General features: G+C 41.4%; 1 protein-coding gene across 2 annotated transcripts in view; it reads right to left on the bottom strand.

Annotated features, from left to right (window-relative positions):
- Positions 1-11,951, bottom strand: part of RASGEF1A (RasGEF domain family member 1A) — a 151,256-nt gene extending 139,305 nt beyond the window's left edge. Inside the window, exon 1 of one of the 2 annotated variants that reach the window (XM_052677592.1) lies at positions 11,757-11,951. The gene's annotated coding sequence lies outside the window, so the exon portion shown is untranslated. Of the gene's footprint in view, positions 1-11,297; positions 11,422-11,756 lie in introns of those variants that run through there. The other variant, XM_052677593.1, reaches the window with a different exon arrangement.
- Between the last annotated feature and the right edge of the window lie 1,133 nt (positions 11,952-13,084).

The raw sequence follows: 13,084 nt of genomic DNA, 5'->3' as shown, positions 1-13,084 counted from the left end.
TGTTGTGATATCTTAAAAGTGATTTGGGATGCAGCAGTATCAGCATTGCAAGTAACTGCTGTACCACCCCTGGAGAACTCAAAGGAAAAGTGACTTAACAATTCATTTGGATTTTAAGTTGTATGGTAAAATCTCAAAAGCTAAGGCAGGATATGATGAGCTCCTCCATTAATCAGCACCTTTTTATAACAAAAGTTCACTGCGAGAAGTCCTATTAGTGCTTCCCACAACAATGTTCATAAACTTTCTGGTGTGCTGTATGAGCTCTGTAACTTACAGCTCCAGGTAAACAGTTTTCACAATAGTATTGAATTTCCATCCCAGTTCGCACCAAGCAAACAGCCCGGGAGATAATTTCCCAACCTCTCATTTATTAACTATGGACGTGTACCAATAGTAGATGGCCCAAGGAAGATAATGCACAGATCTTTATACTGGACAGAGCTTTCTGTGATGCTCAAAGAACAAAGGTCAAATTTCTTGTCTGGGCCTGTGGTAGGTTCAGGCTGAATGATTTCTGCCAAGCTTCTGGAGTACCTCTGAAGAGGTACTGCAGTATAGGTGACCTTAGTGACACGGAATGGGTAGGCATGCAGCTTAGCTTACTAACCCAAAGTGATCCTGTTGTTCAAACAAGTTTACAGTATGTTATTATAAAATGGTCTTGAAATGCTAAGAAGGTAGTACTGGGTGGTGTTTGTTGTACGCTATCCTTTCTATTACTCCATTCTAGTCTTTATGCTTGGATGACTCTCTAAGTCAAGATCAGATCGTTCATTACTGGAGAGGAGCATTTCCTGCTCCCCACTTTTGTTTTCCTGATCTTCAGAGGCAAGAGATAGTTAGAATTGATTTTAGAAAATTGTTGTTCAAGAGCACTGTTCTGTGTGTTCCAAGGTTGATATGTCGTATTTTTTTGTAATTACAATCTTGACTTTACTGTGCTTTGAATATTTACTTTGAGTAACTTGAAGCAATTTCACCTGATAATTTAGCTGAGAAATTAATTTGTGTAGATAACTCTTACACCGAATGCCCTTTAAGCACAGAGTTTAATTATTTGTCTAAATAATACTGCATGATTTGACTTAAAACATTTTGGCACTCTTAGTTAATTTCTGAGTTCTTATCTATGCTTGGGCTTCAAATGAGTGCTAGCAGATGCTGGCAGAAGAGAGCAGCTAACACTGGGAAAGTTTTTGGCCCATACTTGGTGACTTCCAGCACAATCTAACATTACCCTAAAGAATTCTTGATTTAAAAATTGCTCCTCCTCCTTTTGGTTGGGTCAGCAGAACGCTGAATCTAATTTTATATCGGTGCTGACCTAATTTTAGGAAGCTAGGTTCCTGTGGGGCCTGCATGACTCCCTAGCCTATTTTCTTCCAACCCCTTTTACAAAGGAATAGCTGAGGCTTGCCTTGGTGCCTCAGAAAACCTCAACCAAGGACAAAGCATGCAGCTATTTTCTTGCTGCTCTTCAAGGCGATTCTAGATTGTGTGAGGTATAACCTGCTATAACCTTTCCTTAAAGGTTTTCTGTCTTTTTGTTCAGGCAGTGGTTATTGTGGATCATTGCTGCTTGTGGTCACACTGAGAAACACAAAGGGAAATCAAATTATCTAAATTCCTTTGAATCAAAAGCATTTCCCAACCATGCTTGTTTTCAATGAGCTTGAGTAGCTCTCATTACAATGTGAAAGTGTAGGCCTATAAATAGTTAAATACATAACAGCTACCTAAACAAATTGTGAGTTATTTTATTCAGATACTTATTGTACAAACATTAATACAAATGCAAGAGGGGTAAAATTCGGCCTTTCTTTTGACTATAGACAAACCTTTTCTAAAAACAACAACAACAAAAAAGTGATGACTTTAGCAGCAACAGCTGGAGAACAAAATGAGCTGTGAAAGCAAGCCTTCTTTTCAGGGCAACTCTGCACAACAACGTGCCTGCTCCCTCTGACACAGTGAAATGCCATTGTTCTGCTATTGCCTACACATTTTTCCTGTTTTAATGCACCTGAGTAGTCACTCGTGAATAGCATCTGTTGTATGTGATAAGCTGTGAATAGGGAATGATGAAATGGTGACTTCCTAGAAAAGAGCAGAATTAATTTTCAGAATTCCCTTGTATTAGGCCCTCTGACAATAGGAAAACTGACAAGTGTGAGTGTTATTTAAATTCCCCCATTGGATTCCCCCCTGCAGCCCCATTGGATTGTCCATTTAAGCGTGCTTTTAGTCTGGAAGTTTCTAGTAGTTTGTTACAAATATATTGATTTTTTTAAAAAGAAATTATTGACCTTTAAAACCCTGGAGTGAGCTGCCTGGCTTACTGCAGGCATACTTAGTTATTTGTATTCACAGAGGCCTAGGCAAGAGATGGCAATTTGCGGAGTCAGACTGTAGCAATGATGAGAGGTGAGGGGCAGGTTAGTGAAAGCCCTGTATTTATACAAATGCAATTAGATGGGACTAATTGCAGTAGGCCGAGATGCGTCTTCTGGGACGTGGGTCCACATTCCAGAGTAGGGGATCTGCAACTTTGTGCTCTAGCTTCTTCCACCCCCTCTCTGGCACACATTATGTGCAACTTGATTTCCTTTCTCTGGTGCCTGTCCACAGCCCGTGCAGGATACCATAATGTTATAGTGCCCATGATGGAGCAAGCTCCAGGGCTCGGAACAGCTCACGGGCACAAGTTTCCCACTGAACTCACAAACTCAACAGTGTACTGTGGTAAGCCAGTAAGCATGGTGCCAAGCTTTCTCCTGTCCAAGGCTACAGTCATGGCCCCCAGCTTAGAGCTATTATATCGTGGAAGCATCTGCTGTTGAATAAAGAAGGAAAAAATTATTTAACTACTCATTTTTTTGTTAATCATTATATGAGCTTTCACGCACCAGAAGGGCAGCATGCACTTCTTGTAACTGTGAATGCAGGTCAGTACAAAAAAAGGATTTTTACTTAGATTGGTGTTATGGTTTTACCATTGACAACTCGTCAGTAGAACCATGAAAATGGTGAATGAAGAAGGGGGGAAAAAGAAGGAAAAGACCTCTCTACTATTTGCAGTGGTTAAGAATTGTGAGATAAGACAGAAGCTGCATTTTAAAAATTTGTTTGTGAGTCTTTCTGGAGAAACAATTTAGAGCACATGCTGTCTTATCGGTTACTGATAATTTGGCAGTAAACTCATTTAGGTCCCACCCTCTGAGCAGTTTCAGTTCTCACTGTTGTGCTTGTAGATTTTTGAAAGATGGCTCAATGTTTGTACCACTGATTGTCCTATTTACAAGAGGAGGACTGGGATATTTCTGCTATGCCTTGTTATTTTTACATTTTCACTACAGAAAATAAATTGTTTCCCAAGTTCAAGTGGAGGAACAATTTTCTGGCCGTCAAAACATATCAAGTGGTATATGAAAGGGATATTAGACACTGTGAGTACAGATCTGAGGATATGCTGTTATTTATCAACTATAGACTTGATGATAGATTAAATCATACGCATTTGGTTGTTTTTCTATGGACTTTTCCTTTCTTAAAGTGCTCAGCAGCATCACAGAATTACCCGTTCCCAGCAGGATACTCAGTGTAGGAGGCCTGGGTCTAGCATATCAAAGGTATTCAGAGAAAGAAGCTGGCATGATTTAGCATGGTTCTGAGTCCCAGCAGGTGAAGCTCAAATCCCTAGCTAGCTCTACAGCTCTCAGGTTGTTATACCAGCGAAGCAGTAGCTTCCACACTTCTTCCTTTCATTAACTGTTTTCCTTAGCAGTCCACAAGATTTCTACTGTTTCAGTATTTTGAGGAGATCTTTGCACCAAGTTTTCAGTATTTCATTGAAATACTGAAATTTCACTAGGTCTTTCCTTTTTGCCAAATACCTTGTCCCTGCTGCTTTGGGATGCTCACTCTCGTATACTAGCACTGGGAGACTAACAGGCACCATATATTCTGCTGATTTGACAAGACAACTATATGGATATTGAACTGTCCACCAGAAAACTCGAAATTCATGTTCTCTATTCCAGTGCCACAGCAAAAATCCATTTGTCTTGCAGTACTTCAGAATGATGATTGACAAGGCTATGAATGATGTTGAATTGATTTTGTAACACAGCTGTGTACTAATAGCATATTGAGAACAGTCTTCTTTATCTGCTCCAGAACCAACCCAGCCCTCTGGCAGATGTGACACCTGTCTTCATTGCAAAAGGGCTGAAGGCGCAGATGCCTTGCAGGAAACATTGCATCTCAAGACTTTTATTTTAGTACCCATGTATGGGGTTGACAGTATGACAACTCCGTTTGTGAGAGAGGGCATCTGTAACACCGCTTATAAATTATATTTGCCAATTTATTTCATGCCATTTGTATCTACTTTCTTTACTCTTCCCTTTTTCCTTCTCCCTGTTCCCACTTCATTCCCTCATTTGCCAATCCACTCTACCTCTGTCTTTTCTCTCAGTTGTGTACATTTAGTCATCAGCAGAAGCAATTCTGCAAATGGTTTTTTCAAGCTGCTCGAAGACTGTAGGGTCTTGCCGAAGGAGCTGAGTTTTCTCTGTCATTAAATCCTACCAGACTGTTCTGCCATGGCTATTGTCTCTCCTGTGTTGTCTTCACATTTTTGGAATCCATAACAGCATATAAGAGTTTGGTTCCTAACAATTTTATCTGCTCTATTTGAGAGACTGGACAAAGAAAATTATCGTTAACATCTACCTTCTGAGGTACAGCATTGACAAACTTTTGATTTATGTTAAACCTAGCAGGTGTTCTTTTTCCCCTTTACGGCGTGTTTAGGAAGAGTGTGATGAAGAAAAAGTCCAATGATTCAGGCACAAAAACAAAAGAAAGAAAAAATAAAATGATATTGAGGTTCTCCTCGGAGTTCTGGAATTATTAACAACTTCTTTGGGAGTTTATCAAAGTGGTAGAAATGCCAGTCACCTGTATTGAATCCTAGCTCATGTTTAGTCATTGCTTTTCCCTTTCTTTGGAAAGTTTCTTCTAGCTTTCTGCAGGAAATACATTTTGGGATCAATTTCCCATGCTTCGGTGCTAATATGTTCCAAACCGGGGTGGGCTGGTGTGAGTTATGCATGGAGGCAGATGGGAATGATCCCTCTCTATTGTGATCAGGAGTTGAAATGGTCTGCATCCACAGCTCATGTTACCGTTTTCAAGATTTGAATCTATTTCTATAACAAAAGATGTATCTATACAAGATAGTAGGTTTAGCACGGGTAAATTGAATGAAATTATGCGATTGCTGTGGTACACTGATGTTGGACTCCATTATTCAGTAGTCCCATTTGGCTTTATTATGGATCTTTGCTAGGGTTTTTTTTTTTATTTTTCATCAAATATCAAACTTCATTGCAAGCACAAATATCCAACTTAATTATTTTCAACTCTGGAGGTTTCAAGCCCATTAAACAGCAGAGATGCTCAGTAATTGTTTTATTAGTAGTACTGAAAGTGTAATAATATTAGTGGCAACAGAGGAGAGTGAGCAAAACTATGAGAAAAATGTAAAGGCATAAACAGCATCATTAAAGCTGTTTCACAGAAGATAAACATGGCTGTCAGGTTAATATTTCAGACCACAGATTGCTGTTTTAATTACCTCTTTGTTCCATTTCCCTGGTGAAGAAACTAGATGTAGAATTATTTGGCTTTCTTATAAGTATGTGCTTTTCAGTATTGCTTCCTTCCCTTTATTATGAAGCTCACAACTATGAAGTACGTTGGTTGCTCCAAAAGTAATGCCTATTATTTATTTCCATGGAAACTACAACAGTTACAAAGAGCACAATAACATCAATTGAGAGAGCAAATTCTCAGTTACTGAACACTGCTTTTCAACATAGTCACCACCAATAGCTGTGCATTTTTGCCAGCCACGAACAAGAGTCTACATGCTGCACCCATAAAAATCTACACCAGTGGAGATTACTCACTGTTCCCATTGCTCAAATGCACCACCCACCACCTCACTGTTCTCACATCCATTGTTTGGTCTTCAGAAACATATAACTGGTGTTGACGAATGTCCATGAGTGCCAGTGTTTCCACATGAGGAATGACACACCTTTGCTTCACACACACTTCCATGTCAGACACTATTTTGTCAGAGTGCCCCTTTCACTGCCCCAGCAACAGAATGTAATGGAATACTGGTAGGAAGGTTCATGTTCTACTGCCATACCATCAACGTGTGCCTCTGACATGGTAGGCCAACATAATAAAATGGGACATTACTTTTAAAGCAGCGAACATAATAAAATGTGGCATTACTTTTAAAGCAGCCCTCATAGTAGTTGTTTTCTGCAGTTCCTGATGACCCCTAAGTTGTCTCATCTTCGTCTTATGTTTTATACATTCACAAGTCTGTTCCATCAGAGCCTTTGAGGGCAGTAGATGAGAGGGTTCTGCTACATAGCACTCCAGGTTGTCCTCAGGAGGGAAACTTTAACTGTTTCTGGATGCAGCAAGGTCTAGAAGTGTTAGTTGTACTGTGATATGAAGATTTACAGGGTGATTTCTAGATTGGGTAATTCAGCTTAGAACCAGTGGTGTAATGGGGTTTGTTTGGATTCATCATCATCATAGAGAGGATGTGGAAGAAGAAAAAAGGAAGATTTGACAGACCAAAAAGGCAAAATAGGGAATTCTGGTATCAATTTTCTTTGGTCCACTCACTGCTTTTTTTTTTTTTTTTTTTTTTTTTTTAATGTCCATTGGTTGCAAGACCACAGGGAATGAGGTGGAGATACATTTGTACTACTTTGTGTAACTAGAACATCAAAGCAGCTACAGGACACCTAAGTGGGCTTTTCCTACTTTAAACTCTAGTCTTGGACATGTCACAAGAGAACCATAGGAGTAGGTTTGTTAAATGCTGGTTAACACCGAGCAAGAGAGATGCTCTCACGCACCCTAATCAGAAAGGTTTCTCATCTCATTAGGTACCTACTTAATATATTCTCATTCAGTATAGTAGATATAACATGGTGGCAATGGAAAAGTTGTGAGGATGTTTGTAAACCAGGAGAGTTTGTAGCAGCTTTAGGAGCTAAAGATAGGCTAGACTGCTCAAAGCTTGTATCTTCTATTTATGTGAGAATGCCTATTTAAGTTGATCAAAACGGCCAAATATGCTTTATGAAATTGAACTTGTATTTCTGTTTTAGGAATGTTGGGTGTTTTTTTTTTTTGTTGTTTTAGCCCCTGGCACTGTTATGACGTTAGATAGCCATACGTACATGAGTACAGCACACAGGCTTATGTGTGTGTAAAGTCTGGTACTTAGAAAAAACTTGAGTTCTTTCTCTGTGAAAGATGAGAAGAAGATTTTTAGAGTTATGTCTCATGTTGTTTCCACTACACTTGGTTTGTGCCTTTATAAATCTTGATGCACTGGTCTTGCCCTACAAAATTCCAGTACTGCTGCAGTATACTGGATAAATCTGTATAAATCTGTCCTTAGCTGTATGGTTTCAAGTCACATATTGATAAAGACTCCAAGCTTTCTTTTGTATCAACAGTTTCAGTAGCTGTATTAGTAAAACCTGCTCCTGGATGGCTTTCACTCTGTTAGTATAACCCTGCTGTTCATGGTATTTTCCTTTCTGCAACCTATGAATTGTTCGGTCGATAGGTGCTTTGCTAAATGTACTCAGCATTGCTGGTGTCCTCAGAATAAGCTTTTTTTATTTTATTTTATTTTTTAAAACACATGCAATTAATGTGGTGAATTAGGAAGGAAATGCTGTGTACACCTGGTCAAGTATAGCCAAAAATGCATCTTATATCCAAGATCAATTTAAGATATATCATCCACTGGCAGTGCTCTAGAAAATGTACTCTTAGCTCTCAGGTTTCCCTTTCTGAACTTAATTTCTTTGTGTATATTTTCTTGAATGCAGTATCTTTAAGCTAGCCAATAACTCAGTAGCCATATTGCCTCAAAAACTAAAGCAACTACATGCCTAGTATATCTTGATTCCTTATTTTGGAAATTTTAATTAGAATCACAGGAAGACAGACAAGTAAGTTGATATTGAGTGAAGAGACTTCGCGAATGTTAGTGAAAGGAAGAAGAAAAATGTATTTTTATAATGTCTCAGTTGTTGAAAGACATCAGGTGTCACAAGTCCAAATTAAAAGACAAAGCTCGGAAATACAGGGAAAAAGTACTTTCTGGTAAACACAATATTGTTCTTACTTTGTGTAAGAAGGAACTTAAATTATGCCTTGAAAACTACTATCTCTTATATCTGACGGAACATAAATAGCACTCTTAGAAAAAAATAAATAAACAATACAGATTTTCATAGAAAAATCATTTGCCCCAACAAAATAATCAAATAGGAACAGAATGCTCCTGACAGTATTTTAACGAAGTCTGTTAAAACTCAACTGTGATTGCAGTAGATGCATTAATTGATATATACATTAGGTTTTGACACCACATTCCAAACCCATTATGCATTTCTTACATAGGCCTCTATGGTTCAGTTGGTTGTGCTCTTTGCTGGTGCGTGTGGCCAAAGATTTAGATGCTAATGGACTATCAACACTGATAACAGTATGGTCAGGTTTGATGAGGAATACAGAAGCTCAAGGCAAAGAAAGCAATAAGAACCATCCCTCTGATTCACTCATTCATTCCTAATTTTAAAGCATCCTTAATATTCAAATACTAATAACAGTAAACTAATACTAAAAACAGTAAACTAAATTCTATTAGTAAACTAATAGAATGAAAGAATGGTTTGGATTGGAAGGGACCTTAAAACCCACCCAGTTCCCAACCCCCTGCCATGGTAGGGCTGCAACCCACCAGCTCAGGCTGCCCAGGGCCCCATCCAACCTGGCCTTGAGCATCTCCAGAAGTGGGGCACCCACAGCTCTCTGGGCATCCTCTGCCAGTGCTTCATCACTTTCATAATCTTTCTTACATTTAGCGTAAATCAACCCTCTTTTAATACAAAACCATTACATTTGTCCTGTCAAATTACTCTCATCAAAATGTAATGTCCAATCATGAGGACTGGATGCCTGTTTCGTATAGCATACGTGTCTTACTTTTGTGTCTATGAATACTTGTGCCTTGGACTAAGATTTTTTGTGACTTTATTTGTGACTTAACTTGTGACTGTGTTCCAAGTAGTTGCTGGAATGCAATAGCAAGTATGCAAAATGTTCACTGTTCTGTAACTAGTGCTTGTGTACTATTCAACTGAAAAATACCATTCTGTTGTTTGAAATGTTACCTGTAGACACTTTACCTTTTAACTAAATACTACGCAATGACGAGGAGGTAATCTAGACTCTGTTCAGCATGCAGTGAACTGTGTAACAGCTGCCTGAGTCACAGGGACGTTAACAGGGAACTCTGAAAGGGGTGAAGTGTGCAGGTTGCAATGGAGAATGAAATTTTGCAAGTGTTTCTACAGCTATGTGCAGGAGACCATGCTTGATCAAGTGTTTGGGATAAAGTAGATACCTTCCTAGAAGTTGCTATCAAGAGCTGGTATGTTTCTGATTTATAAAACCTGATAGATTTTAGAGTTCTTAATTATTGCATAGAGTTTTACTTTCAAGTGAAATTTACAGAAATAAGTGAGAACTGAAGTGAAGCAGTTTCTGTTCAAGCTCATTTTTTAAGCGGAAGAACTTGGGTGAACCTTAATCTTCTTTGAATGACATCAGTTGTGAAAGTAAATCCACTTATCTAACCATAGCAAGCAAAGCTTCTGCTTCCCCACTTTGGCCTGTGAAGGTGAGCTGCCAGGAAAGATGTGGTTCCCAAAGCTGGGGCAGCCCCTGCTACCCATCAGAGCTGCCACTTGACCCCAGATAGCTACAGGTTTGTATTTAGGTTGTGGATGCTTTAGGTCTAAATCTAGCTTTTTAGGTCTAAATCAGAGCACTGACCTTCTGCATCCCTGTGTGTTAGGGGAGCTCTCTACTGATATTGCTATGTAGGAGTTATATGCTGTCTCCATGAGCACATCCAGTCAGACTGCTGGTGGATCACCTAGCAGGAATGAAGCAGAGAGAAGCACTGCACTGATCTCTCTGCATTAACAACACAACTTATTTTCCTTCTGATGTGCTTCCAGCTCACCAGTAAATGAATATGAGCCAAGAGCTTCACATCTAAACAGCATGGGAAGTACTTGTTTGTTTACTAAAGTAAAAATATTGCACTACAAAGGAGCCTTCACAAAAAGGCAAGAGATAAACTCCATAAATTTAGGCAATCCATAACACCTAAACTATAACCAGACTGCTTTTCCAATAACTGTATTAAAAGCCATACTTTTCCTTAATAACCTGCGTAGCAACAAAGAAGCCTGAAATTAAAGCATGGATTGCTGTTTTACAGAGAGCTTCTTGCACATGTGCTGACTTTGCAGCTGTTTCCTGCAGTCTTGGACTTGTGTAATTAGGACAACCATCAAGCCAGGCTAATGATATTCAACCAAGTGGTCCACAAATCCAAAGCATCGGTTACGTCCCCTCCAGGGTTTAATTTGCTGAGTATGGGGCAGCATGATACAAGGTTTGCATGTGTGATGGATATAACTCGATTATTTTTTTAGCTCTTGTTGCCAAGTTACAAAAAGTGTTATCACCAAGGATTGCCTTAATAGACCAAGATTCCACCTGGAAGGAGCCATACTGATGAAAACTGCTAGCATAATGATGTCTCTGAAGAGAGAAGGGAAAACCCAACTTGTGAATAGGTTAGTTTTGTATTCTAGACATCAGCCAGACGGGTCAAAAATAGCTGTTCAGACCCCAGAGATGATGGCGTGTGCCACAGTAGCAAGTGAAAAAGAGCTTGTATGCGGTAAATAGCTACTAATTTAAAACTAAACAGTATGAGGAGCACCAAGTATTTAAAGACAGAGTGGCAGCGAACTGCTCTCAGAATGGTGATGTCGAGCTAATTCCCATGGAAACAATGGGATACCTTTGCAGTCAGGTGAATTAAAAACAACATAGAAGTTACAGAGGCACAAAAGCCTCTGGCTAGAAATAACACCGCTCCGCGCTTCCTCCTTTTCCCAAGTGGAGGGAACATACCACATTCCGAACAGAAAAAGAGGTAGAGTCCATGCTGCCAGCTGAAGCAGTGCTGCCTTTTCCTGCAGCTCCCTACCGACTGCTGGAGGTTCTCTAAAGCAATCATTTAAGAGACTGCACGGGGGGCAGGAACTAAGGGGAGGGGTCCGTCACTGCCCAAATAGTTCCCACCGGCTCACCTGCTCGTGGCTGCCTGCAGGTACCTGCTGCCTTCCCCGTAGCTGTCAGCGCACCAGACCCCGTCCTTGCGTACGGACTCCTTTTTCTAGCACAGCTATTTCCCATGCCATTCGTAAACGCAGCGTTTGAAAGTCAACTCTTAATAAGCTGTAGCGGAAAAGCACTGTGTAACGCTTAAGAAACAGAGGTGCACCCGCTCAAGGCTGCGGCTTTTTCCAAGCACAGAGAAGGCGCAAAGCATCTCCTTGCAGGCAAAGCAGGTGCTTTGCGCCTGCCGTGCTCTGCACCCGGCTAGGCTGCCGCACCAGAGCTCTCAGCCACCCTACGAGCCGTACCGGGACCGGGCGGAGGGGCCGCTGCCCCGCCCGCACCGGGCGTCCCGTCCGGGAGGCTCCCGGGGCTGAACTGCGTAGCGAAGACGGCGCGGTTCCGTTCGGGCAGCTCGGCGCCGTGCTTACCGTGCTCCCGCCCCGCGCGGCTCCTCGGCTGCTCTCGGTTCGCGACCGGCACGAGAGAGGTCAGCGCCGGTGCCCCGCGCGTCATCCTCAGCGGCAGGGTGGGCTCGCTCCTCGCACCGGCTGCGGCTGCCTCCGCCGTGTGCCAGCCGCCGGCCGCCCGCAGCCAGAGCCGCCCATTCCGCAGCCGGCGGCGGGGGAGGTGGGGGGGGGAGAGAGCTGGAGCCGAGGGCCGGGAGGGGGGAGGTGGCGAGGCGGGGCCGTGCGGAGCGCCCGCCCGTCCTCGCGGAAAGTTCTTGGGTGCGGAGGGCAGCGCCCTTCGTGGGCTTCCCGAAGTGATTCCTGAGGATGAAAAGTTGTTGCCTTAGGGAAAGACTGCTCCGTTCTGGTCATCTTGGATAGCCAAAGCACAGCTTCGGACGTTTTACTGCTCACCCCCTTTGCGTGCATGTATTTCTCTCTCAATTAGTTTATACGGCTGACTTTTATGTATTTATTTATTAGCAAATTAGTACCACAGAAATTGGTGTTTGCTGGAAGTATTATGCATCACTGAGGTAGGAGAGGGGAAGAAATGTTTAGATTCCCTCAGCTCTCTGCTAGCTTGGGTGTGGACTCACGGACTCTCAAAGGCTCTTTACTCAAAATATTTGCTGTAGAATCTTAAGATTATCAGAAAGAGCTCTTATCTCTACATCATGCGATGTTTGGATGCTCTGAATATTTGCCAAACCTATTTCTTTCTAAAAGGGTGGTATTTCATTTTTTGTATCTTCTGCAGCATGACTGTGATGGCCTTAATCCCTATTAACTGGTACATATTTCAATTCCCGACAGAATTCGGGAGAAGTAACGTATGGAGGTGGGAGAGCTGAAATAGGCATGCATTCTTGATTGAAAAGTGAAAATTTGAATGCTTGTAGCGGCTTTTCTCTTTCTTCTCCACACCTAATACTGCAGGATCTTATGAACAGGAGCTTTGTCCTTCAGCCCATGAGCAAACAGCATGAAGAGCATGCACAGAAGTGTTTAATTTGAACTCTCTATGGACACAGACCCATTTCTGTTAACGAGCTTTCCATAATACTGTGTATACTGCATGAGGAATGCGCCATTAGGGTGAACTAACTGCATGTAGGATGTCTTTCCACAGAGCTCTAGGTCTCTTAGAAGTCACCTGGAATTGTGTGTGGATTCCTGATTAGCTGTGTAATAGACCTCAGTGAAAATGGTCAGGTGGGAGAAGAGCAGGACCTGGTGCTGGGCATGAACTTCATCTTGAATACAGAGCTAAAGCTACGTTAATTATCTTCTGATGCATCTGTGTTTGG

Source organism: Tympanuchus pallidicinctus, unplaced genomic scaffold (assembly GCF_026119805.1).
Source record: "Tympanuchus pallidicinctus isolate F22 unplaced genomic scaffold, pur_lepc_1.0 scaffold16, whole genome shotgun sequence".
Classification (NCBI taxonomy): Eukaryota; Metazoa; Chordata; class Aves; order Galliformes; family Phasianidae; genus Tympanuchus; species Tympanuchus pallidicinctus.
Note: the sequence above shows the minus strand (reverse complement) of the source record. Positions and strands in the feature narration are given on the sequence as shown.